Here is a 22,632-nt window from a genome sequence, read left to right on the forward strand (position 1 = left end):
GACTGGGGTGGCTTTGTTCAATGGGGACATATCTCCCTAATTTACCAGCCTCCTATCCAGGCCTCTTCACTCCTTTATGCTGCCTTCCTTTCATAGGCACTTGAACTGACTCCTGCCCTAATCAAATAACATCAAGGCCAGGTTTCTGCCTGGAATTCAATGCCAGGGCATTCATTGGCAGCAACTTGAAGAATCTCAATAAAAGTTGCATATAATTCCAGTCCCCTGTAGGGACTTCTGGATCGCCCAGTGCTGTCCTTTGCCATGCCCTTCTCTGGGCTGGGTACTGGCATAACACAGAGCTTCACTGGCACACAATGAGTCTGCATTCATTCAGGGAGAGCTAGGACTTCCGCTATGCCCCAGCTACCTAATTCTCATTTGTTTTTTTTTCCCCCTTCAAGTACTTGGGCAGAAAAAATGCTGAGTGATGTAGTTTAGCATTCTCCAATCTGCAGAAAATTCAGTTGCCAAGATTTGCAAGTTTGGCTTTTCTTCTATGCATCTGTATTTTATCCCCTATGAGTCAGTGCATTCAACAATGATATTTAAAATTCAATAAATAAAGGCAAGTGAAATTACAGAAATGGATCATCACTTCTATGGAAAACCAACTAAATAAATGTTTCGCTCAAAATGCCAAGCACCTGGGGACTTTAATAAAATGTTGAAAGTATATCCCCTTGAGGAGATGAGCAATTTGAAAGTAGGACGTGTGAGAACGATGCTACATGATCCTCCAAATACCAGTGACACTCCATGTCTTAACGGATGCAGAGCCATGTTACCTGATGCGACGACACATCATGCAGTGATAGTCTCTGGGGCCTACTGGACAGCAGCTACGCAGGATCTGAGGCTTTGGATGTGAACAACACACTGGTCCAAGAAAATCCACAGGAGAGGTTAGTTCAATGTCATGTCGAGCCATGCTGTACAGAATTTATTGTTGTGGAAGTTTTCCAGAGTTCTAAGAACAATGTATAGTCAGAACCTAGATTGTCTCAATCCAGGTAGAGCACTGTAAGGGGTCCAGGACCATTTGCATCAAAGACCAGGCAAGGATTCTAGTGCTTTTCAGTCCAAAATGTTCGATGCTTCCTCTAATATGAAATGATCCACATGCATAAACATTATGTTTACAAAATATCTACCAAGTATTGAAATATAAGGTAGAACTATTATTTTCTTTCATTACACAGGCATCCCACTTTTATTTATTCAACTCTCTGCAAACATTTATTGAACACCCCAGGGATGGGGAAGCCTGATAGGCTGCCATCTATGGGGTCGCACAGAGTCAGACACAACTGGAGTGACTTAGCAGCAGCAGTATATGCCAACCACTTTTCTAGGCCCTTGAAATAGTTGGAAAAACGAAGTTCACTGCTCTAATATGGCCTGCATTCTAGCAGGTGGAGTCAGACAAGGGGCATAATAAATAAGTTGATAATTGCTATGTAAAAAAAAGGTAGTAGAACAGAGTAATTTGGCAGGTTGCCATGTTACGAGGTTAGAAGATTGGCCTCATTGAGACGGTGACATCTGATAGAAAACTTGAAAGAGCTAAGGTCACTGTACAGTACTACTCTTGTCTGTTGGGCCCTTTTTAATAAAAAAAATATATATATATATTTCATTTATTTGGCTGTGCGGGCTTTCGTTGCAGTATGTGGGATCTTTTAGCCTTGGCATGTGAATCCTTAGCTGTGGTATGTGGGATCTAGTTCCCTGGGGTCGAACCTGGGCCCCCTGCATTGGGAGCACAGAGTCTTAGGCATTGGACCACCAGGGAAGTTCCTGTTGGGCCCTTTTTGAAGGGGTTAGTGTATCCACCTTCTCTTTTCTTGAATGATCAGTGGTCATTGATCTTGTGACCTTATTTTGAATTGCTCAGCTGTGTACCCACCTGGGGCTTTGTCCCCGCGCTCTGATGAGGTTGTTCCGTAAAGCTACCCATTCCATAGCTGCTTTAGAAATCTTTAGAGAAGCTTGTTAGAAATGCAGATTCCGGGGTTTTCCTCCTTGGAGAGGAGGTCTTGGGGGGGGACCAGGAATTTACAAATTAGCCAGTGCCCCAGGGGATTCTGATGTATATGGTCTGTGGCCATACTTTGAGAAACTCTGGCTCAAAAGACTGATGCCAGTATTTCATTATTCCATTTCCAGCATCAGTTTTAGAAACTTACTTTTGATGAATGTAAAACATATAAAAATCCTGAATTCATGAAAATATGAAACCTTCCTGTAATTCTTGAGGTTGTATAATATTATTCTGAAATTTGAGGTGGGGGGGGAGAAAAAAGGTTTATCCTGCCTTACCCATGTGACCTGTTTTGGGGAGTAATCAAGCAGTATTTGAAGAAAACTTGTTCTTTCTAGAAGTCCAGCTAATAAAAGCAGAAGGAATGATTTTTTTAAAATTTCTAATAATTCTGATATTTTACAGCTATGAATAAAGAGCTTAAGGAATGAGCACTAGTGGAAGCCAAAGCCATTTAGTGAAAGGGTGCCTGTGTGCTCAGTCGCATCCGACTCTTTGCAACCCTATGGGTATGGGATTTCCCACCAAGAATACTGGAGTGGGTTGCCATTTCCTCCTCCAGGGGATCTTTCCAACCCAGGGATTGAAGCCACGTCTCCTGCATCTCCAGAGAAGGCAATGGCACTCCACTCCAGTACTCTTGCCTGGAAAATCCCAGGGACAGAGGAGCAGACACAGAGGCAGACACAACTGAGTGACTTCAGTTTCACTTTTCACTTTCATGCATTGGAGACGGAAATGGCAACCCACTCCAGTGTTCTTGCCTGGAGAATCCCAGGGACGGGGGAGCCTGGTGGGCTGCCGTCTACGGGATCGCACAGAGTCGGACATGACTGAAGCGACTTAGCAGCAGCAGCATCTCCTGCATTGGCAGGTAGATTCTTTACCACTAAGCCACCTGGGATTAACAAGAGACTAGTCAGTGATAGGGTGATGACTAAGGATGGTGTCCTGACACCACTGGAATGGGTTGGCATTCGCTTCTCCAACCTCAACCCACTAATAAAGTGTAAAAAGGGGCAAGTGTGCCATTATGGGCCTTTTGGTATGATGCACCAGAAGTGCTGAAAGTTTTCTCACCCCAAAATTCAACTTGATACTTATCCAGCTAGTTTGTAGAAAATAAGTTAAATAAAGAAAACAAGCTAAACAAAGATAAACACACTAAATGACAGAAGGGAAAACAAAAAGACAAATCCAGAATGTGGGTCATTTTAATAGAAAAAGTTACCCAATTCTACAACAAATCAGTGACCAGGTAAAGAAGGAGGATCATTAAATAAGAGAGACTTAAAGATGCAGCCAAATGTTATGTGTGGATCTTATTTGGATTCTGATGGGAAAAAACCAACTGTAAATAGAGAGTTTTGAGACAATAGGGGAAGTCTGAACATGGACCTGGTATTAGATGATTTAAAAAAAAAATTATTAAGTATGATAATGGCAAATAGTTATGTTTTAAAATGTTTTCTTATCAATCTAGAAATGCTTACTACAATTTCAATGAGTGAAATGACAAAGTCTGGAATTTCCTTGAAAATGAATAAAAATAAAGGTGGGTGGGCAGATGAAATGAGATTGGCAAAATGTTACCAATTCCTGAAGATTGGTGCTGAGTATGTGAAGCTTTTCCTTATATGGGGGTATGCTTGAAATTGTCCATAATAAAAAGTTTTTAAAATATACTTTTGCTGTAGGTATATATTCCTTACAAGCCATGGTAATGAGTCAAGACATTGAGATTATCATTAGTCACAAATTCAACTTTCCCTTTTACTGGTAACTCCCCTATAAATGCCCAAAACTAAGTTTTCATATCCTGATATCCTTTTTTTTTTTTTTTTTAATCTCTCTCTCTCACAGCCCAGAAAAGCACGGTGGTTTTTCTCCCACATTGATCTCTTCTGTAATAATGGAATGTGCAGAGTAAATGGAACTCCATTTGCTCCTTTGGCTGCTTGAGAACCATTAAGACCCTGTTAACATCACTCATCTAATAAGTGAAAGAAAATCCTTGTCATTGAATTAAGGGAAAACCACTCTTCATACTCAGGAGTTTGGGGTGTTTAAAATGCAATATTTACATAGTGAAAAAGATCATGAAAAAGTGTTGAAGCACATGCAGTTGTATATGGTTATAGCCTATTTCTAGAGGAAAAGGGGAGCTCTCTTAGAATACTTACGACCTACTTTGGCTTTGGTCACCTAAGAGAAAATGGCTTCAGATTAAGAATTAAAATTTCCTGCATCAGAAGTACTCTAATTAATCAGGCTGAGTGCATTTGTAAATGTTGAGGTCAATAATGTAAAGATCCATACAGTAATTTAATTCTTAGAGGCTATTTGACTTCCACTGTGTTTAAAACTAAATTTGGCTACTTCACTTACTCCAGGGTGGCTAATTAACATCCACAACTCATTTCTACTGGCCATCACTCCTGCAAATATCTAAATCCAACCCAGAAGACATCATCCAGGGTATTCACTTAGCCTCTTCTAGTAACTCTGTAGTAATATTTCCAACTTTATTTTTTAAAAGTCTTAGTCAATAATCTCCCAGTTGCTGTTATGACTTTTTTTTTTACGTCAAGTGCTATTAAAATCAAAATTTAGGGACACCTAATAGTGCTTCTGGACAAGGCTATGGCAACCCACTCCAGTACTCTTGCCTGGAAAATCCCATGGACGGAGGGGCCTGGTGGGCTGCCGTCTATGGGGTCGCACAGAATCGGACACAACTGAAGTGACTTAGCAGCAGCAGCAGCAGTAGTAGAGCTTCTCAAAGCATATTCTGGGAATACTTGCATAACAATCAACTGGTGGGTTAAAAAATACAGTTTCCTGGGCCTTCTCACCAGACTGCATCAGACTCTCTGCTGATGGGCCTGGAATTCTGCACCTTTAGCAAGGATGTCGGGTAGTTCTTTCATACATTAAAGTTTGACAAACAAGTTTCCAAGAATGTGAGTTTCTCTCAGGGTTTTAAGAAAAACAGGATAAAGACACCCAAGTTAAATAGCAGCAGAAGGAAGCAATCAGCCAACATGTGGAACATACCACAACACAACTGACCTGTCCACCAGCTAATAAACAGGTGAACAAAATTTAGTAAGTCCAATCAGTGGAATATGACTCAGCCATAAAGGAATAAAGTCCACCAATGCATAGCACTGCTCTTGTTTGTTCCACCTTGAATAACATTATGCTAAAAGAAGCCAGACTAAAAGAGGATTAAACTTTGAAGACGTACTAAATATAAGTAAACCTGCTTGAATCTCGATTCAAATAAACTGTAAAACAGACATTTTTAGACAAGCGGAGATGTTGAATATGAATTTGGAATTATTGTTTATTTTCTTAGCAACCACGTTGGTATTGTTTTCAGGTACAATTATGTCTTTTGAGATTCATACTGAAATACTGAGGCCTGAAATAACATAGTATCTGGAGTTTTCTTTGAAATACTTCAAGCAAAAAGGGAGATAAATGGAAGAAGTATGCAAAATAAATGATAGTTTTGGTTGACAGTTGTTGCCTGGAAGATAAATATACAGGGACTTGTTGAATTCTCTCCCTTTTATATTTGGAAATTTTTATGATAAGATTTAAGAATGAAGGAACTCAGGGCTTCTTGATGATTTTGTTTTGATTCCAAAAATTTCAATTGTACCTGCAGTGTTAGAGTGAGACTGAAGGGCAAATATTAGAGGCAGGTTTTTTTTTTTTTTTTCTTTTTCTTTTTTTTCCTTCAGCTTTTTTTTTTTTTTTTTAATTTTATTTTATTTTTAAACTTTACATAATTGTATTAGTTTTGCCAAATATCAAAATGAATCCATCACAGGTATACATGTGCTCCCCATCCTGAACCCTCCTCCCTCCTCCCTCCCCATACCATCCCTCTGGGTTGTCCCAGTGCACTAGCCCCAAGCTAGAGGCAGGTTCTTAACTTTTTAGCTTTTCAACAGGAAAAGATCAGAGGGAGAATTGAGAATAATTCCATATACTCAGAAAAATTAATGGACACACTGAAAAGGAACTGAGCTCAAAGTTCTTTGGCTATTTTTTTTAAAAGAGAAAAGCCAGTCTAATTCTTTCCTCAAAAGTCACTTTAAGTTCTCAGGGGATGTACAATGAATTGACTTCACATCAAAATAAATTTGTACTTTGATGTGCTGTTCTGGACTTAAGATTTCATTGTTGATAAATGCTGGAGAGGGTGTGGAGAAAAGGGAACCCTCTTATACTGTTGGTGGGAATGCAAACTAGTACAGCCACTATGGAGAAGAGTGTAGAGATTCCTTAAAAAACTGGAAATAGAACTGCCATATGACCCAGCAATCCCACTGCTGGGCATACACACAGAGGAAACCAGAACTGCAAGAGACACGTGTACCCCAGGTTCATTGCAGCACTGTTTACAATAGCTAGGATATAGAAGCAACCTAGATGTCCATCGGCAGACAAATGGATAAGGAATTTGTGGTACATATACACAACAGAATGTTACTCAGCTATAAAGAATGCATTTGAGTCAGTTCTAATGAGGTGGATGAAACTGGAACCTATTATACAGAGTGAAGTAAGTCAGAAAGAGAAACACCAATTCAATATATTAATGCATATATATGGAATATAGAAAGATGGTAACAATGACCCTATATGCAAGACAGCAAAAGAGACACAGATGTAAAGAGCAGACTTTTAAACTCTGTGGGAGAAGGCAAGAGTGGGACGATTTGAGAGAATAGCATTCAAACAGGTATATTATCAATATAAAATAGATGACCAGTGTAAGTTTGATGCATGAAGCAGGGCACTCAAAGCTGGTGCTCTGGGACAACCTAGAGGGATGGGGTGGGGAGGGAGCAGGGAGGGGAGTTCAGGATGAGGGGGACACATGTACACCCATGGTTGATTCATGTCAATGTATGGCAAAAACCACCACAATATTGTAACGTATTTAGCCTCCAATTAAAATAAATAAATAATTTTTAATTAAAAAAAGATTTTATTGTTGAGAACTTCCTAATTCTATAATGTTGTTAGAGATTTAGTTGTCTTAAAAATCTACTACTGTACACACACATATACAATTTGATGATGAATCTTTGATCAGGGAATTAACCCAAATTACCACGTCTTTCTTTGGGATCATACTACCTGTTTTTGATCACTGATTTCAGTGTTATAGAATGTGGCCTATCTGCTTCAAAATCAGGTGCAATTTTGTTCTCAGATGCATGTGGCCTGATAACCCTCCTATCACATGATAATTAGGACTTGGAAGAAAATAATTATTTTAAGTAAGTTTAAGCATGTGAAATCACCTTGACTAGGAAACTGTCTGCCCGGGGGTCAAAAATCTTGAACATGTGAATTATATTTTTCTAGGTTTTTGATATTGAGGAAGTTGGTTGCAGTGCCCTCTTTATGAAGACCCATGGAGGAAATTTTCTTCAGGAATCTTTGTGCTTCTCTTGAGTGTCTGATTTGTTTCCATTTTCTGGTTTTTGAATTGACTGTTAGGCAGCTCAGAGTAAAATTTTTGGCCCTTTTCCAGCAAGTCAACAGAGCTTCATGGGTTATATTTTCTGTACCAGCCCCAGCTTTATCTTATTTCCCCTGCAATCCAATTTTCTCACTGTGTTTTAAAAATAGAATTGTAATATATTCTTGTAAACTACATTCTTCTTGGGCTAAAATGAGATGTAAAACAGTGAATAAATGAATGAACAACAATAAATTATTTTAAAAATTACAAATAAATATCAATATAAGCACAAAAAATTACAAAGAAATACATTGCAGGTCATTTTCAAGTTGCTGGTTAAATCCATCTTATTTTTAACATGTTCCACATCTTTCTTTATACATGGATGTCTCTTTTCTGACATCAACTGTGAGCTTTACCACACAAATATAATGAAGGGACTAAGAAGGTTTCAGGTTTATTATGACTTTTCAACATTGAAGGGGGAAAAGTAGATTTAAAAAGGTCTGAGGAAGATACTGTGATCTATCTTTTTATGTGCAAGACAGTATAAAAGAAGAGCATGTGCTATCTATTCCATCCCAAGGAGAGTGGAGAAAGCAGAGTTAAACTGTTCCCAGATCACTTTCCCAGCAGTTTTTTTTGTCCAGAGGACTTGAGGGCTGCTTAGAAAGTGCAGGCAATTGGCCATTTTTAGAAAGTGCAATTGGCCAATGCAGGAGACATAAGAGACATAGGTTCAATTCCTGGGTCAGGAAGATCCCCTGGAGGAGAGCACAGCAATCTACTTAAGTCAGTATTCTTGCTTGGAGGATTCCAAGGACAGAGGAGGCTGGTGGGCTACAGTCCACAGGGTCAAAGGGATGGACATGACTGAAGCGACTTAGCACACATGCAGTCACACAATAGCCTACTGTATAGCACAGGGAACTCCACTCAATATTCTCTATGGACCTATATGGGAAAAGAATCTAAAAATAGAGTCAATATATGTACAACTGATTCACTTTGGTATACAACAGAAACTAACACTGTAAATCGACTATACTCCAATTAAAAAATTGATAAAAAACAAAAGGCTTGAACAGTTTTTCATTTGTTCTCAGCATAAAACACAAAGTCTGCCAGGGGCTCCTGCATGGTGTGGCCCCACGCTTTTCTCAGGCCACTCTACTCCTACATCCCTAAGTTCTGTTTGCACTTTGGAGCCCTTAACAGGTCAGTTCAGTCGCTCAGTCGTGTCCAACTCTTTGCAACCCCATGAACTGCAGCACGCCAGGCCTCCCTGTCCATCACCAACTCCCGAAGCTTACCCAAACTCATGTCCATTGAGTCAGTGATGCCATCCAACCGTCTCATCCTCTGTTGTCCCCTTCTCCTCCTGCCTTCAATCTTTCCCAACATCAGGGTCTTTTCAAAGAGTCAGTTCTTAGCATCAGGTGGCCAAAATATTGGAGTTTCAGCTTCAACATCAGTCCTTCCAATTAACAGGTCAAGCCCTTTCCATTCTATCTCAGGGCTCTATCACAAGCTGTTCTCTGTGCCTGCAGACCCCCAACTCCACTGGAGATGCCTACCTTGGTCAGCCATTCAAACCTAGGCCACTTGTTTTCCTTCCCACCCACCTGGGGAAAGCAATGTAGTGTGGTGTTTTGAGGGGCTCTGCCTTCAAAATTGGAGAAGGCAATGGCATCCCACTCCAGTACTCTTGCCTGGAAAATCCCATGGACGGAGGAGCCTGGTAGGTTGCAGTCCATGGGGTCGCTAAGAGTCGGACACGACTGAGCGACTTCACTTTCCCTTTTCACTTTCATGCATTGGAGAAGGAAATGGCAACCCACTCCAGTGTTCTTGCCTGGAGAAGCCCAGGGACAGGGGAGCCTGATGGGCTGCTGTCTATGGGGTCGCACAGAGTTGGACACGAGTGAAGCGACTTAGCAGCAGCAGCAGCAGCCTTCAAAATGCATTCAAATCCCAGATCCACCACTTGTTTGCTGCTCTGGACTTGTCTGGGTTTCCCCACCTATAATGTGACGATGATTAAAAATATTTTGAGAATTAAATTTAACAAATGATAAACTCTTAGAACAGTAATGTAAGTTATCATTTTATATACTCCAATTTTAATCCAGTTGATTGTTTGCCAAGTTTGATACCTGTCACCTAGGAAAGGTTTATAGCGCCTCTTTGCCCCCCCCCCGCCCCCACTCACCACCAACACCCTCCCCCATCACACCCACCCCCCACCCCAATTTACTTATTAAACACTGTGAATGAGTGAACAGAGAGCATGAAGAAAGGCTGGTCCTCCAGGTTTAGGAGGGACCATGGAGTGAGCTTGTTCAAGAAGACGTGGCTCTGGCCTCTAAGTTTAGTTTTGCAGGACACAAACAGAACAAGCGTAGCTACGGGAAGGGGAATCTCTGGGTTGGCCAGAGCCTTCTAAGGGCAGTCCAGAGGAAGACACTTGGCCGAGAGAACCAGATTCACGAGTACCAAGGCCTAGGAAGGCGGCAAGGCTCCTAGAGCATCTGAGTAGAACGCTCTGCGTAGGTTTGCCTAGTCCTCCTGCCACAGAAAGACCTGCAGCATCCGGTCTAGCCAGAGACCGCATGGCCAGGCCCGCACCGCCCAGGTCCGGATAATTCCCGGGATTGGCTGCCCGGACCGCCCCTACCCCCGACCGTCCCGCCCCGGATGCCCTGCTCGCGCCCCGCCCCGCCCCGCTTGCATTTTCTCGGCGCAGCACACGCGCACCGGCCTCAGTCTTGCTGAATTGAGAGGTGAGTGTAGGTCGGTGTGGTGGGGAGGGCACCCGGCCGGACTTCGGGCCGGGTGGGGCTGGGCTCGCCCCTCATCCCCTCGAGCTTTGCCCGCCCGGAGCTCCACTGCTCTCGGCGGCCAGAACGCAGGGGTAGAGCAGCCCTCGGCGGCCTGGGAGGGACGGGCGGCGGTGCCCGTCCCGGGGCCGCTCGAGGCACACTGCGCCGCGCCGAGTCGCCCGGAGGCTTCCATGCTGGCCTACCCGGGCTGTAGTAACAAGCTTGCGGGCGCGGTAACAAGCTTGCGCTTTGCTTCCCCAGGGTTCAGCCGCGGCTACTTTGTAGCGGGGTCGGGCCCCACCCAGACTGAGGCGGTTACAGCGGATCTTGAACCAACCGTGGGCCTGGGGAATTTATCTCCAGCTACTGCCGGCTGCAGCGGCCTGAGTACTAAGCGCAGGTATGACCTCGGGCCTAGAAAAAGAAGATAATGGGATGAGCCCGGGACTTCCCCCCGCTGTCCGGACCTTCCCGCCCCCTGCTCAATCGCAAATGGCATCACAGCTAAAGATCACCCAAAACGCCCCGCCTGACTAAAGCTTCTCGTATCACTTCCGCAACCCACCCCCTCACCCAAATACGCAGCCTCCCTGATCCTTCGCGCGCTCAGCCTGGTCGTCAGGCCGCTTGTCCCCTACTCCTTGCCTGACTAAAGGTAACCTGTCTTCTTTGAGGTCGTTTTCCTTTCTTTGCCTCATCCCGAACTATTGCTTGGAGAAGGCAATGGAACCCCACTCTAGTACTCTTGCCTGGAAAATCCCATGGATGGAGGAGCCTGGTAGGCTGCAGTTCATGGGGTCACTACGAGTCAGACACGACTGAGCGACTTCACTTTCACTTTTCATTTTCGTGCATTGAAGAAGGAAATGGCAACCCACTCCAGTGTTGTTGCCTGGAGAATCCCAGGGACGGGGGAGCCTGGTGGGCTGCCGTCTCTGGGGTCGCACAGAGTGGACACGACTGAAGCGACTTAGCAGCAGCAGCAGAACTATTGCTTTCATTTTTTTGGTGCTGAAACCCCGGAATGGGCGAGGCACTCGTGTCTCGCTCTCCTCTCTCCTCTCTCTCCTCTTTCCTCTCTCTCTCTGACGACCTCTGGAACAGGGAACTCTTGCCATTCGACGGCTCTGCATCCAATATTCCACTCACTCCGGCCCCCATATTAAGGTAAGATCCGGATAGTGTTCTAGAGGTACCCTAGTATACTGTCCTCTCTGGTCCCGGGGTCCCCTGGCCTAAGGCCACTCTGTAAGCGACAGTGAGGGCTGCTCCGCCTTGATAATGAGCTCTCTTCTCATAACTCCTATTGTGACTACGGGTGACGACCGAGACTCACAGAAGGAGCCTCTGCTTGCCTCCCAATCATGGGGTCTGGCCAGTCTATCCCAAAAGATTCCCCTCGTCCTGCGTCCTCAAAAATCCCAAACTACTCTTACTGAATTCAAGGCGAGCTGCTTAGAGCAGCTCTGTATGCAGATCTGGCCTCAGTACTAATTAGACAATCAAAACCACTGGCCTGAATTTGGCACATTTGACTTATACATTCTTCAAGATCTTACCAACTTCTTAAAATGGAATGGCAAGTGGTCCGAGGTCCCATATGCCCAAGCCTTTTGGGCCTTTCGGAGCAGGCCCTCCCTATGCAAGTCCTGTTGCATGAGGTCCTTCTGTGCACCTTGCCTCCCAAACAAAAGGACCCTTCTGCTTTAACCAGCCACGCACGACCTTCTGCACCCCCAAAGTTCAACCCTGTGGACGAGCCCCCTCCCTACCAGCCACACCATCAACCCCCTCCTTCCCCCTCACCGAACTCACCTAGTGACTCTGAAACCTCTCCTGAGCCTTTCTCAACCCCGTGACCCCAGTCCCTCCTCCCTGCTTCCCAACCCCCCTGCCATGCAATCACGTACCCAACACGTTTCTCCTGAGAGTGGCAGGACCAGAAGGCCCCACCCGAGTCCACGTGCCATTTTCATTGTCAGACATGAGCCAGATAGAAGAAAAGTTAGGATCATTTTCTGAAAACTCTACCAGGTACAGAAAAGAGTTCCTGAGGCTTACCGAGACCTATAACCTTCACATGGAGTGACATATATTATATCCTAAATGCCACTCTCAATCCAGATGAAAAAGACCGTATCTGGCAAGCGGCGGAAGCCCATGCCAGTCACAACCAAGACTGGGCCAGCCCAGCTGCTGAGGAGGTGGTGCCTCAACTAGAACCTCACTGGACATACCAGCCCAGTGACCCAGGCATCAGGATACTCAACCATATGGTCACCTGCCTCCTAGAGGGCATGCAGAAAAATACTCATATCCATGTCAGTTATGATTAATCACCCAAGGGGCGGACGAAAATCCAGCCTTGTTCTTGGTGTGCCTCACAGAGGCAGTCCAAAAGTATAACAACCTCAATATCAGTCCGCCCCTGACATTAGACGCAAACTTCGATAACTAGAGAAGGGCCCCAAGAGCTCCCCAAAGGGACCTTCTAGGAGTAGCTGGAGGTGTTCAATAATAGAAGGAGGCTAAAAGAGAAAAAGACTGAGAGAAAGGCTAAATATACCTTTTGGCAGCAGCAATTAAGGGAAGAGATCAGCCCAGCCCAAGTCATCCCAGACTGGGGCTCAAACCGCCCCCCTCCCTAACCCCCCTGGCCCGGACCCTGCAACCAGTTGGGACACTGGTCAAAGGCATGCCCAAACCCACTGACCCACACCAAGGCGTACCTGAACTGAGGCCAGTGGGAACACTGGAAGGTGGACTGCCCCCAGGAACGCCCTGGCACCCCTGGGGAGGTCCCCACCTCTCCCCAAAACTCCAGCCCGACCCTGTGAGAGTTGGTCCAATGATGGAAACCAGGTTCCAGCACCCCCCCGGCCTGTGTCCTGGACACGAGCTCAGAACTCAGGGTAGACGGGATAGTGGCTGAGAGAAAGGTCTCCTTCATAGTAGACACTGGAGCTGCCTTCTTTCGACCTCCTACTCTGGCCCAACCCAAAACTGAGAGCTCACAATCAAGGGGGTCTCTGGAGTCCCCCTGAGCCCAAGAATCAGCCTCCCGTTACTCGGTCAATTTGGAAACTTGACCCTTGAACACTCATTTCTCATAATGCCTCAGTGCGCCGTGGTGCTCCTGGGGAGAGATTTGTTATCCAAATTAGGGGTCTCTGTTACCATACCCCCTCTCAATGTGGTCTCTGTCCTACATGCAGATGGCACCTGGACCATCCGTATCCCCTACTCCTGACCTTCCCTGGACCTACCTGCCATAGACCCCCGAGTCTGGGGTACTGGTCACCCATCCATAGCCAAACATACCCCAGTCCACATCACCCTTAACCTTAGCCCTTGCTATAGACCTAACAACTGTCTCCTCTAGACTGGTCACCCATCTTCCATCTCTTCGTCAGTGCCACCTATGCTGTCAGCTGTGTTTTACTCCTAGGATTCTATTTCCTTCACGTTGTCTAACTACCAGACCCATGACTCGCCTTTTCCTTATCCTTGCTACGCTCCCCGGCCTTCTGGCTAGTTCCTGCCCCTGTGATGAAATTCATTTCTATGTCCATTCCTCATGTTTTAACACGGCCCCTAAACCATGCACTATGAACATCGGGGCAGGAAAGTCCAAATCCCTACTCACTGTTAAAGTACAGAAGACAGGGAGTGCCGTGAGCAGCTGCTATAAGCCAAATGGAAAACACATGTTTCTATCCCACTACCCGCTGGGGGTACTCAGACGGGGGAGGGGCACAAGATCAACAGTGTAAAAAGAATCAAGAACAGGTTATAAGAAACCTAATCTCCCAGTTACAGGCAACCCCTGAGTCCTATAGATGCTCAGACCACCTTTCCCAATTACGGCCCCTCCTAAATCCTCCCTCTGACAACTGACACCTTATCCTCCTTAACTCATTCCAGTTCTTCTAGAACACACACTACACATCCCAGTGCTGGATATGCATGTCGCTGTCTCCATCACTACACATAGCAATCCCTTTACTCTCCACTTGGTTGTCACAGGGCAACTGTACCTCCCCTCCCCAACAAAACACTACACAACTCATTGGGCCAGTCTCTGACAATATCCTCCTTTCAGCCCCTTCAAACCTAACCTGTGTCAACTACTCTAGTCCCAACTACACCAGGCTCACAAACTCCACTCTCTTCTGTTCCACTTTGGTTCTCTGGGACAGCACAAGTAATTGCACCAGCCCAGGAATCTTCATTCTCTGAGGGACCTATGCCTACTCATGTCTTCCCCCCAACCCCCTGGACCTTGCATCTTGGTCTTTCTGACCCCAGGTCTTACCATCCTAGAAGATAAAGAGATAGAACAAGTAGCAGATCCCCAGGTGAAACATTCCCACAGGAAAAAAACAGGCTGTCATGGCCCCCCTCCTGATTGGGACTGGCATAGCGGCAGCTCTGGGCACTGGGATTGGGGGCATCTCGACCTCAGCCCATTTCTACTACAAACTGTCCCAGGAACTTAAGGATAATATGGAACAGGTGGTGGAGTCCTTTGTTGCAGTCCAAAGGCAAATTAACTCATTGGCTTCTGTAGCCCTACAAAATAGACGAGCCCTGGACCTTCTCACCACAGAAAGGGACGAACCTGCCTTTTCCTGGGAGAAGACTACTGCTCTTTTGTTAACGAAACAGGCATAGTCCAGGGTAGGGTCAGAGAACTTAGAGACAGAATCAAAGGCCACAAAAAAGAGTTACAAAAGCTTTCCACTCCCCGAAGCCTGTTCCAACTGGCCTGCCCTTGGTTGCTCCCTTTCTTGGAACCATTAGTACTTATTATCTGACTCCTCTTATTTGGCCCCTGTTTCTTCAGTCTCTTTCAAAGGTTTCTCCAAGACCGGATTTGGGCCATCTCTCAAGACCAAGTCAAAGACCATTCTTCTTGAGAGCCTCACCTTAACTTCAGAAAAAGGAAACCCTGGGCCCTAGAAAGATCCTCTGTTCCAGACCCCAAAACCGTCGCCCCTATCCAGGAGGAAGTAGCCAGAGAGATACGGCACCCTTTTCCCATCCTTTTATGACTTCAGGGTCTGTAATGAAGGAGTCCTCAGGCCTAGAAAAAGAAGATAACTACCTCAAGGGCCCTTGCTGGACCACCTGACTTCAGGGAAAATAAAAGTGAACTTTGCCCCACTCCAGTACTCCAGGCAGATTGCATCAGCCTGGAACTTTCCACCCCCTGCTCAACTACAAATGCCATCTCAGGTAAAGATTACCCAAAACGCCCGGCCTATTCCTTACAACCCTGTCCTTGAGTGAAAGTAAGATGACCCAGGCCCGAGCGTGTGGCTAATGGTGACTGGAGAGTTCCCAAGCTCCATGCAAAGGCTTGGATCAGGCTCTTCCTTAATGTTAAAAGAAATGGATGTTTACTGGCTTCACCCAGCAGACCAGCTGCTTCTAAGTGGGTTTTCGGACTCGGCTAAAGAAACTGCTGATGTCCATGATATTATGAAGAGGAGTGCAGGAAATGGTAGAGAACCCTGTGAGAAACCCAGATCACCCTTTCCAGTGCCCTTTTAAGGTTGACACAGTGCCTTAAGAGGCTAACACAGGAGGGTAAAGAAAGTCTCCATAAAACCCAGAGAAGAGATTTTAGAACTCCTCTCTGGATCCTGTCTGGAGTCACAACTGAACCAGAAGATTTTAAGTCTTAGCACTTACTAGTATGTGTATAGTTAATACCAAGGTCATTAAATTTAAACTTGACCTTCGGTTTGACAATACTTTCAGGCCTGATTTTTAGATTCCTCTGCGGGTCCCATCTAGTGTATTCAAAAATACAAGACAGTTTGGGTACTTTGGTCGCTTCTGATGGTGGAAAAATATCTAGATGATGGAACACATGTACAAATTTTCTATTCAAAAAGGTAATTTTAAAACATTTATTTTTTTAGGTTGAAAACTACAGGTACAAGCCATTGAAGCCAGGATGCTCTCTGATGCTGGTATTTTAACTGACCTACACCAACTATATTGCTCTGCAGTGTACAACACACAAGTGAGTCTAATGAGGCCAGCTATTCTCACATAACTTGTAGCAGCTATGGATCTGCACTGGCATAGGAGTTGGGTCAGTGGGATAATGCTGGTGGTTTAATTCTCCCAGCTTTATGAAGTGGGTAGTGTAAAATTATAGATGAAGCAATATTTCAGGTAGTGAATTAATATTCTATCACATGCATAGCCCTAAACAAGTAACCTCATATGTACCTTTCTGGCTATGTAAACTATGGAAAGTCATGTATCTCTCGGGATTTAGTGTCCTCGTGTAACAGTAGAAGTATTCAAGTAGAGATTAGGCCATTTGGGGAGGGAGTTAGGATTAGAGACTTAGTATATATGTTGAAATTTGGCACAAAGGGACCATTCTTCAGCATGTTAAATGCTGCTGAATGTAGCACAGTGAGCTGTAAGAAGGAATTTAAAGGACACAATGATGCTAGATTGTTAGAATTCTGGAAGTATTGGAGGTGATGGGAAAGTTTTCATATAGGAAGAAATGTCAGTGTAGCAAAATTAATAGTCCAGTAGGAGCTAGGAATTCTTTCTGTTATCAGCACTGAATGCTTGCAAATACCTCATTTTCCAGAAATCTTAAATCTTAAGCCTAGGATTCACTCTTAATGCTTATTTCAAAACATTGTTTTAGCCTCTGTGTAAACTTCATTTTTTTAATATTCCAAATTCTGTAAAATCTAGCCTAATATAGGAAATTCAACAAATATGTTGTAAAAGAATAATTGCTAGAGGGAAAAGACAAGGAAAATAGGAAAGGCGTGTGTATGCACTCTGAGTGGAGGACATAATTTCAGATAGAGCTGGCTGAGACTGACTACAGAAGACCTGAAAGGGCTGCAGAGGGTAACATGGTTGTTACAGTCAACCTTTGAGTAACATGGATTTGAACTTAATAGGTCCCCTTATTCATAGGTATTTTCAGTAGTAGATACTACATGGTTGAATTTGTGGATGTGGAGGGCCATCTATAAATTATTCAGATTAACTCCTTTATTATACAAAGGTCAACTGTAAATATTTGGATGAAGAGGATTTCAGGTAGAGGGAAAGCAAGTGCAAAGGCCCTGGGGAGGGATATGTTTAAAGGTTTGTGGGGAAAGCAAGGTGAAGCTGCAGAGAAGTGGCCTTAAGTGTGTGTGCAGGGCTAGGGTGGGTATTTGAGACCATTCTAAGATGGCAGCTTGCTTTCTGGCCTGTCAGACCTTGGAATGCTACCACTTAACCTACAATGCCCCCTGCCATCCATATACTTTCCCACGTTTCTATTAAGTGCTATCTTCCCTCCCCGGTGCTCTTATTCTGGATTTCTATAGCACCTTGTAATGCCCTTATACTTGGAAGCACATTTTGTGGTTTCTTGTGAGCTTGCCAATAAAATCCATCTTGGTTTCTACCATATTCCTTGGGTCTGACCAAATACCTGGCATATTATAAGTTCTCAAATAGTCCTAAAACCATGGTGACTATAGTACAAGGAGCAGTATCATTTATAATACTATTGTTAGTTGTGTTGAATTGTCTTATAAATCATACTGAAGTAAGTGGCTTACTTAGGAGTGGAGCCTAGTTAGTAAGAGCCTAGATTCAAATCCCCATCCTAAATGATCTCTGACCAGTTCTTAACTTCAATTTCTTTATCTTCGGTGGTGGCTTAGTCGCTATGTTGAGTCTAACTCTTAAGTTGATGATAGTTACTGGGGTTTATACACAGTACATCTAACTCCCTGGTGAGTAGTAGGCACTTAGTAGTGCTATAGGATCATTTTGATAATACTGTATGGTCACTGTAATTTAGATCAGAATGAAAATACTGATACTTGATATTTATATGCTACTAAGATCCTGGCTTTAATGTTCGTTAAAAAAAATAATAGAGTACCTGCTATGGGCCAAGACCTATTCTGGGTATTGTGAACAAAGCAGATCAGAGTATGTAATTGCAACTGGTCTTTGACAAAGGCCTCCGGTGTAAAGGCCTGTGACTAGTTAGCATTTTGGTGGAGAAGTATTTGGTAGACTAAAGGCCTAGATGAAAGTCTGAGGGCGCTAGCAAAGTTTCCAAGGGTAACCACTGGTTGCACAAGAAGCGTCACTCCACTGAGCCCTGCTGGTGGTTCTCTGTCCCTTGAGGAGTCACTTGGGCTGGGCAGACAGGTGGAAACCTTGGGTCTGCCACAGATTTCCCCCTCTCCCAGGAAGCAACTGCAACCGGTACAGTCCTGTTCATATGTTGATTTTCCAAAAATTTTTTAAATAACCAGGAATTTGTTATTTAAAATTCTACATCCATGGGATTACAGTCCGTGCAGGCTACAGTCCATGGGGTTGCAAAGAGTCAAACACAACTGAGTGACTAAGCACAGCACACAGGTTGCAACAAATACTGATACCGAATAATGGCAGCTTCATGCTAGAGATTGGTAAGTAGATGGACAGACCCAAGTTTCTGAATAAAAAACTTACTGAATTTCAGTATTCTTGTGGGGCTATCACAGTCAATAAATAAAACATTGAAAAGATTGTGTGTTGTTTACATGTTGCCATTCACAGTAATGCCTTTTGAATCGCATTCCTTTCAAAGAAGTTAGGATCAAAACTCACCATAGCAAATTGTAGACCTGAATAGAGTGAAAGTATAAAAAACTCCCCACCATTCCTTTCTTGCTGACAAATTTGAATACCTATTGTTAATACCTTCCACAGCAAAAAAGTTTCATTATTACAAGTCTGAATATTTCTGCCTAAAAGTGGCCACTCTTCTTTTGAGATATTCCCATTATCTCTGGCTTAACTCCCTGGTTCCCTGGAGGCTCAGAAGGTAATGGATCCATCTGCAATGCAGGAGATGTCAGTTAGATCCCTGGATTGGGAAGATCTGGAGGAGGGCTTGGCAACCCACTCCAGTATTGCCTGGAGAGTCCCCAAGGACAGGAGCCAGGCAGGCTACAGTCCATGGGGTAGCACAGAGTTGAACGCGACAAGCAACTTGGCATTCCCTAAACATGCACCCAAGTGGCAGGTTCTGGTGCAGCCCTATTTTGGTTAGACTTCTACAGGATCATTGCCCACAACAGAGTTTGCTAGGAACTTCCCTCAGGTGCACGCTTCCTTTCAGAATGAATCTATTAATTCAGCTTCTTACTCATTTTTTTTTCTTAGTTAATTGGCTTTCAGCAAAATGCCTGACCCTCAACTGTTCATGTGTAATATGGATAACTGCAATATGCTTGCATCGTCCTGGGTGTCATCTCCGCCTTCAAGCCTTTTATGCTAGTCAGAGGCTTGCTCTTGACAGTACTTCTTCACCATAAATTATATTTTAACATTTCAAGGGTGTCGCAGATTTACACTTGGCTTTATACAAAGCTTAATACGAAATTTTTGCTCTAAATAATGATCATTCGTTTTTATGGTTGAAAAACAAATTGTCATCTACTCACAAAATTAGCTGGCAACCTAGAAAGCAGTGTGGTCAGCTGAAACGTGTTGTATTAATAGGCCAAATACATAACAAGAGAATGGATGCTGTTGTCTACAATCTACTACTCAAAATAGTACTTTTGAGTATATACCAGGATGCCGAACCTCAACATTTGCTATTTTCTACCACTTTCCACAACAGTACGTGAATATTCAGTTATGTACAGGGCTCAGTAGTCGAGGTCCCCATTTACCTTTTACCCCCTTCTTGGCCGTGCTTTTTCTGCAGTGAAAACAGACTCAGCCACAAGACTTTTAGTATTAAGTGTAAAATACTTGAAGATAACTGTGTTTGCCAAGTGCAAGAATTCAATACATATTGACACTCCCCATTACTGGAGGAATCTGCATTACTGCAGGTGTTTCCATTAGAAACGACCCTCAAAATGTAGATGTGACTTTATCCTCACTTAACTATCTGTACAGCAGCCGAATAATCACGAGCTAGAAACAGGCTAGAACATGAACCGACCATTTAAGCGAGGCGGTTCATTCCTCTAAGCATTCTATCTCACCGTCCTGCGAACACTCAAGCGCGGTAACCAGAAAGCCACAAACTCTTCCACTATTTTGAAGGCAAATATCCCTTCTGAGGCCGCAAACCGTTCAGTAGACGGAGTGAGCGTCAGTGCCCGGCAGGGCCCAATCAGGTCGCGCTTTACTAGCTTGGGTTCCTCCCGCCAAGCGGCAGCAGAGCCGCGCCAACAGCGAATCTCCGCCCCGCGGAGGGGAGGCAGGGAACCGAGAGGGAAAACCCGAGACCCGGCGGCTAAGCGACCCCACGGCCCAGGCCCAGCCTCACCTCCGCCTCGGGCACCACGGGTCCGGGGTTCGAGACAGGCAGCTCTTTGCCTGCGGCTCGTCAAACTCCCTGACCACGCCCACTGCCCCTCAAAGCCCCGCGGCTCGGGATAGCGAGCGAATGGACGCTACCAAGGGCCGAAGCATCCGAGTAGGCAAAGACACCGCACCCTCCACCCACTGGCAATGAGACCAAGTGTTCCAAACCCGGTGGAAGACCTGCCCCCTCGCGAGAGTTCTGACGCGCTGCTACCGGCCGCGAGAACCCCGGGGGACGCAGCCTGCCAATCACCACATGGAGGCGGTTCCGCGCGCACCCAATTGGCTAAGCACGGGAAGGTTCGCGTCCCATTGGCATGTTTTCCGGAGCCAACTTACCCTTCTCCGTCTGAACCCTCGTCCCACTCTCCGGCACTGCTTCTCAGCTGAGGAGATGGAGAGCAGGAGAGGAAACGCCTACGCTTGCCCCGAGTTCCTAGTGCGAGAGCTTGGGCTGCCCGAGTAGAATCCCACCTCTTCATCCGTGGCATTTTAGAATCATTTCTTGCCCAGATTCTAGCATGTCTTGTCTCGTTCCTAACCTCAGTTTTCTAACCTGTGTCCCCAAACTGACCTTGTCCTGGGCAGGGAGCTGTTTTTACCCGTGCTTGGGAGAAAACAGGCTTCCATAGACCTTGCCAAATTAAGGTATTTCTTTAAAAGCTTTCTGATCTCCAAACCTACGTCTTGCTCTGCATAGCATGCACTGAGAATTAAATTTTTTTTTAACAATCATTAACCACCACTCCCTGCCCCGCGTGCCTTAATTAATTAAATCATCAAAATAATCATCAGTGAAGTAGGTACTGTCAATGGTTTTTCAAGTGAAGAAACCAGAAGCACAGAGAACTTAAGTCACCTGCCCAAGTTCTGTGTTTGCTCTGCAAGTATGCACTATACTCTGTCCTTTTCATCCCTGTCTCTTATTTTAATCCGGGACTTCGTAATTGCTGGATTACCTCTAGAAACAACTTAACTCCTCTCCTTGCCATCCTCTACAAATCCAAGGATTAATCTTCCTAAGGCAAATCTGATCGTCTCTCTCAAATCCTTCTCAGGTCTCAGAAATCTCAAATCCTTCTGTGGTTCCTTATTGCCACTCTCTGGCACACAGTGCTATTTATTGAAATATTCGCATCTGCAGTTAAGTACACAAGCCATGTTGGGTGTATAACCAGAAACGGAACTGTTGGATCAGAGTTGTGCCATGTTCAAATTTAGTAGACATTTTAAAGCAGTTTTCCAGAGTGTTTGCACAAATTTACACCCTGATCAGCAACATATGAGAGTTCCAGTCATTCCACATATTTGTCAGTGCCAAGTATGTCCCATCTTTTTTCATTTTGGCCATTTTGGTGGGTGATGATTATGTTTTCTGTGATTTTAATTTTCATCTCCCTGATTAATGAAGTACATCATGAGAAACGCTGGGCTGGAGGAAGCACAAGCTGGAATCAAGATTGCTGGGAGAAATATCAATAACCTCAAATATGCAAATGACACCAGCCTTATGGCAGAAAGTGAAGAACTAAAGAGCCTCTTGATGAAAGTAAAAGAGGAAAGTGAAAAAGTTGGCTTAAAGCTCAACATTCAGAAAATTAAGATCATGGCATCCAGTCCCATCACTTCATGGCAAATAGATAGGGAAACAGTGGAAACAGTAGCTGACTTTATATTTTGGGGCTTCCAAATCACTGCAGATGGTGATTACAGCCATGAAATTAAAAGACATTCCTTGGAAGGAAAGTTATGACCAACCTAGACAGCATATTAAAAAGCAGAGACATTACTTTGTCAACAAAGGTCTGTCTAGTCAAGGCTATGGTTTTTCCAGTGGTCATGTATGGATGTGAGAGTTGGACTATAAAGAAAGCTGAGCACCAAAGAATTGATGCTTTTGA

The 22,632-nt window shown here is 44.5% G+C and overlaps 2 long non-coding RNA genes and 2 other non-coding genes across 4 annotated transcripts; 3 read left to right on the forward strand and 1 right to left on the reverse strand.

Moving 5' to 3' along the window:
• Positions 1-910: 910 nt before the first annotated feature.
• On the reverse strand, positions 911-22,118 carry LOC132345517 (uncharacterized). Its single transcript, XR_009494900.1, has 2 exons — positions 20,694-22,118; positions 911-9,558 (listed from the first exon to the last, which is right to left on the reverse strand). It is a non-coding gene; the product is annotated as an uncharacterized lncRNA (long non-coding RNA).
• DANCR (differentiation antagonizing non-protein coding RNA) lies at positions 10,282-18,930 on the forward strand. Its single transcript, NR_131910.1, has 4 exons — positions 10,282-10,318; positions 10,619-10,757; positions 15,204-15,595; positions 16,288-18,930. It is a non-coding gene; the product is annotated as a differentiation antagonizing non-protein coding RNA (long non-coding RNA).
• Positions 10,454-10,522, forward strand: MIR4449 (microRNA mir-4449). Its single transcript, NR_129533.1, has one exon. It is a non-coding gene; the product is annotated as a microRNA mir-4449 (primary transcript).
• On the forward strand, positions 15,902-16,023 carry LOC112447192 (small nucleolar RNA SNORA26). The gene has a single exon (XR_003035298.1). It is a non-coding gene; the product is annotated as a small nucleolar RNA SNORA26 (small nucleolar RNA).
• Positions 22,119-22,632: the final 514 nt, after the last annotated feature.

Source organism: Bos taurus, chromosome 6, assembly GCF_002263795.3.
Source record: "Bos taurus isolate L1 Dominette 01449 registration number 42190680 breed Hereford chromosome 6, ARS-UCD2.0, whole genome shotgun sequence".
Taxonomy (NCBI): Eukaryota; Metazoa; Chordata; class Mammalia; order Artiodactyla; family Bovidae; genus Bos; species Bos taurus.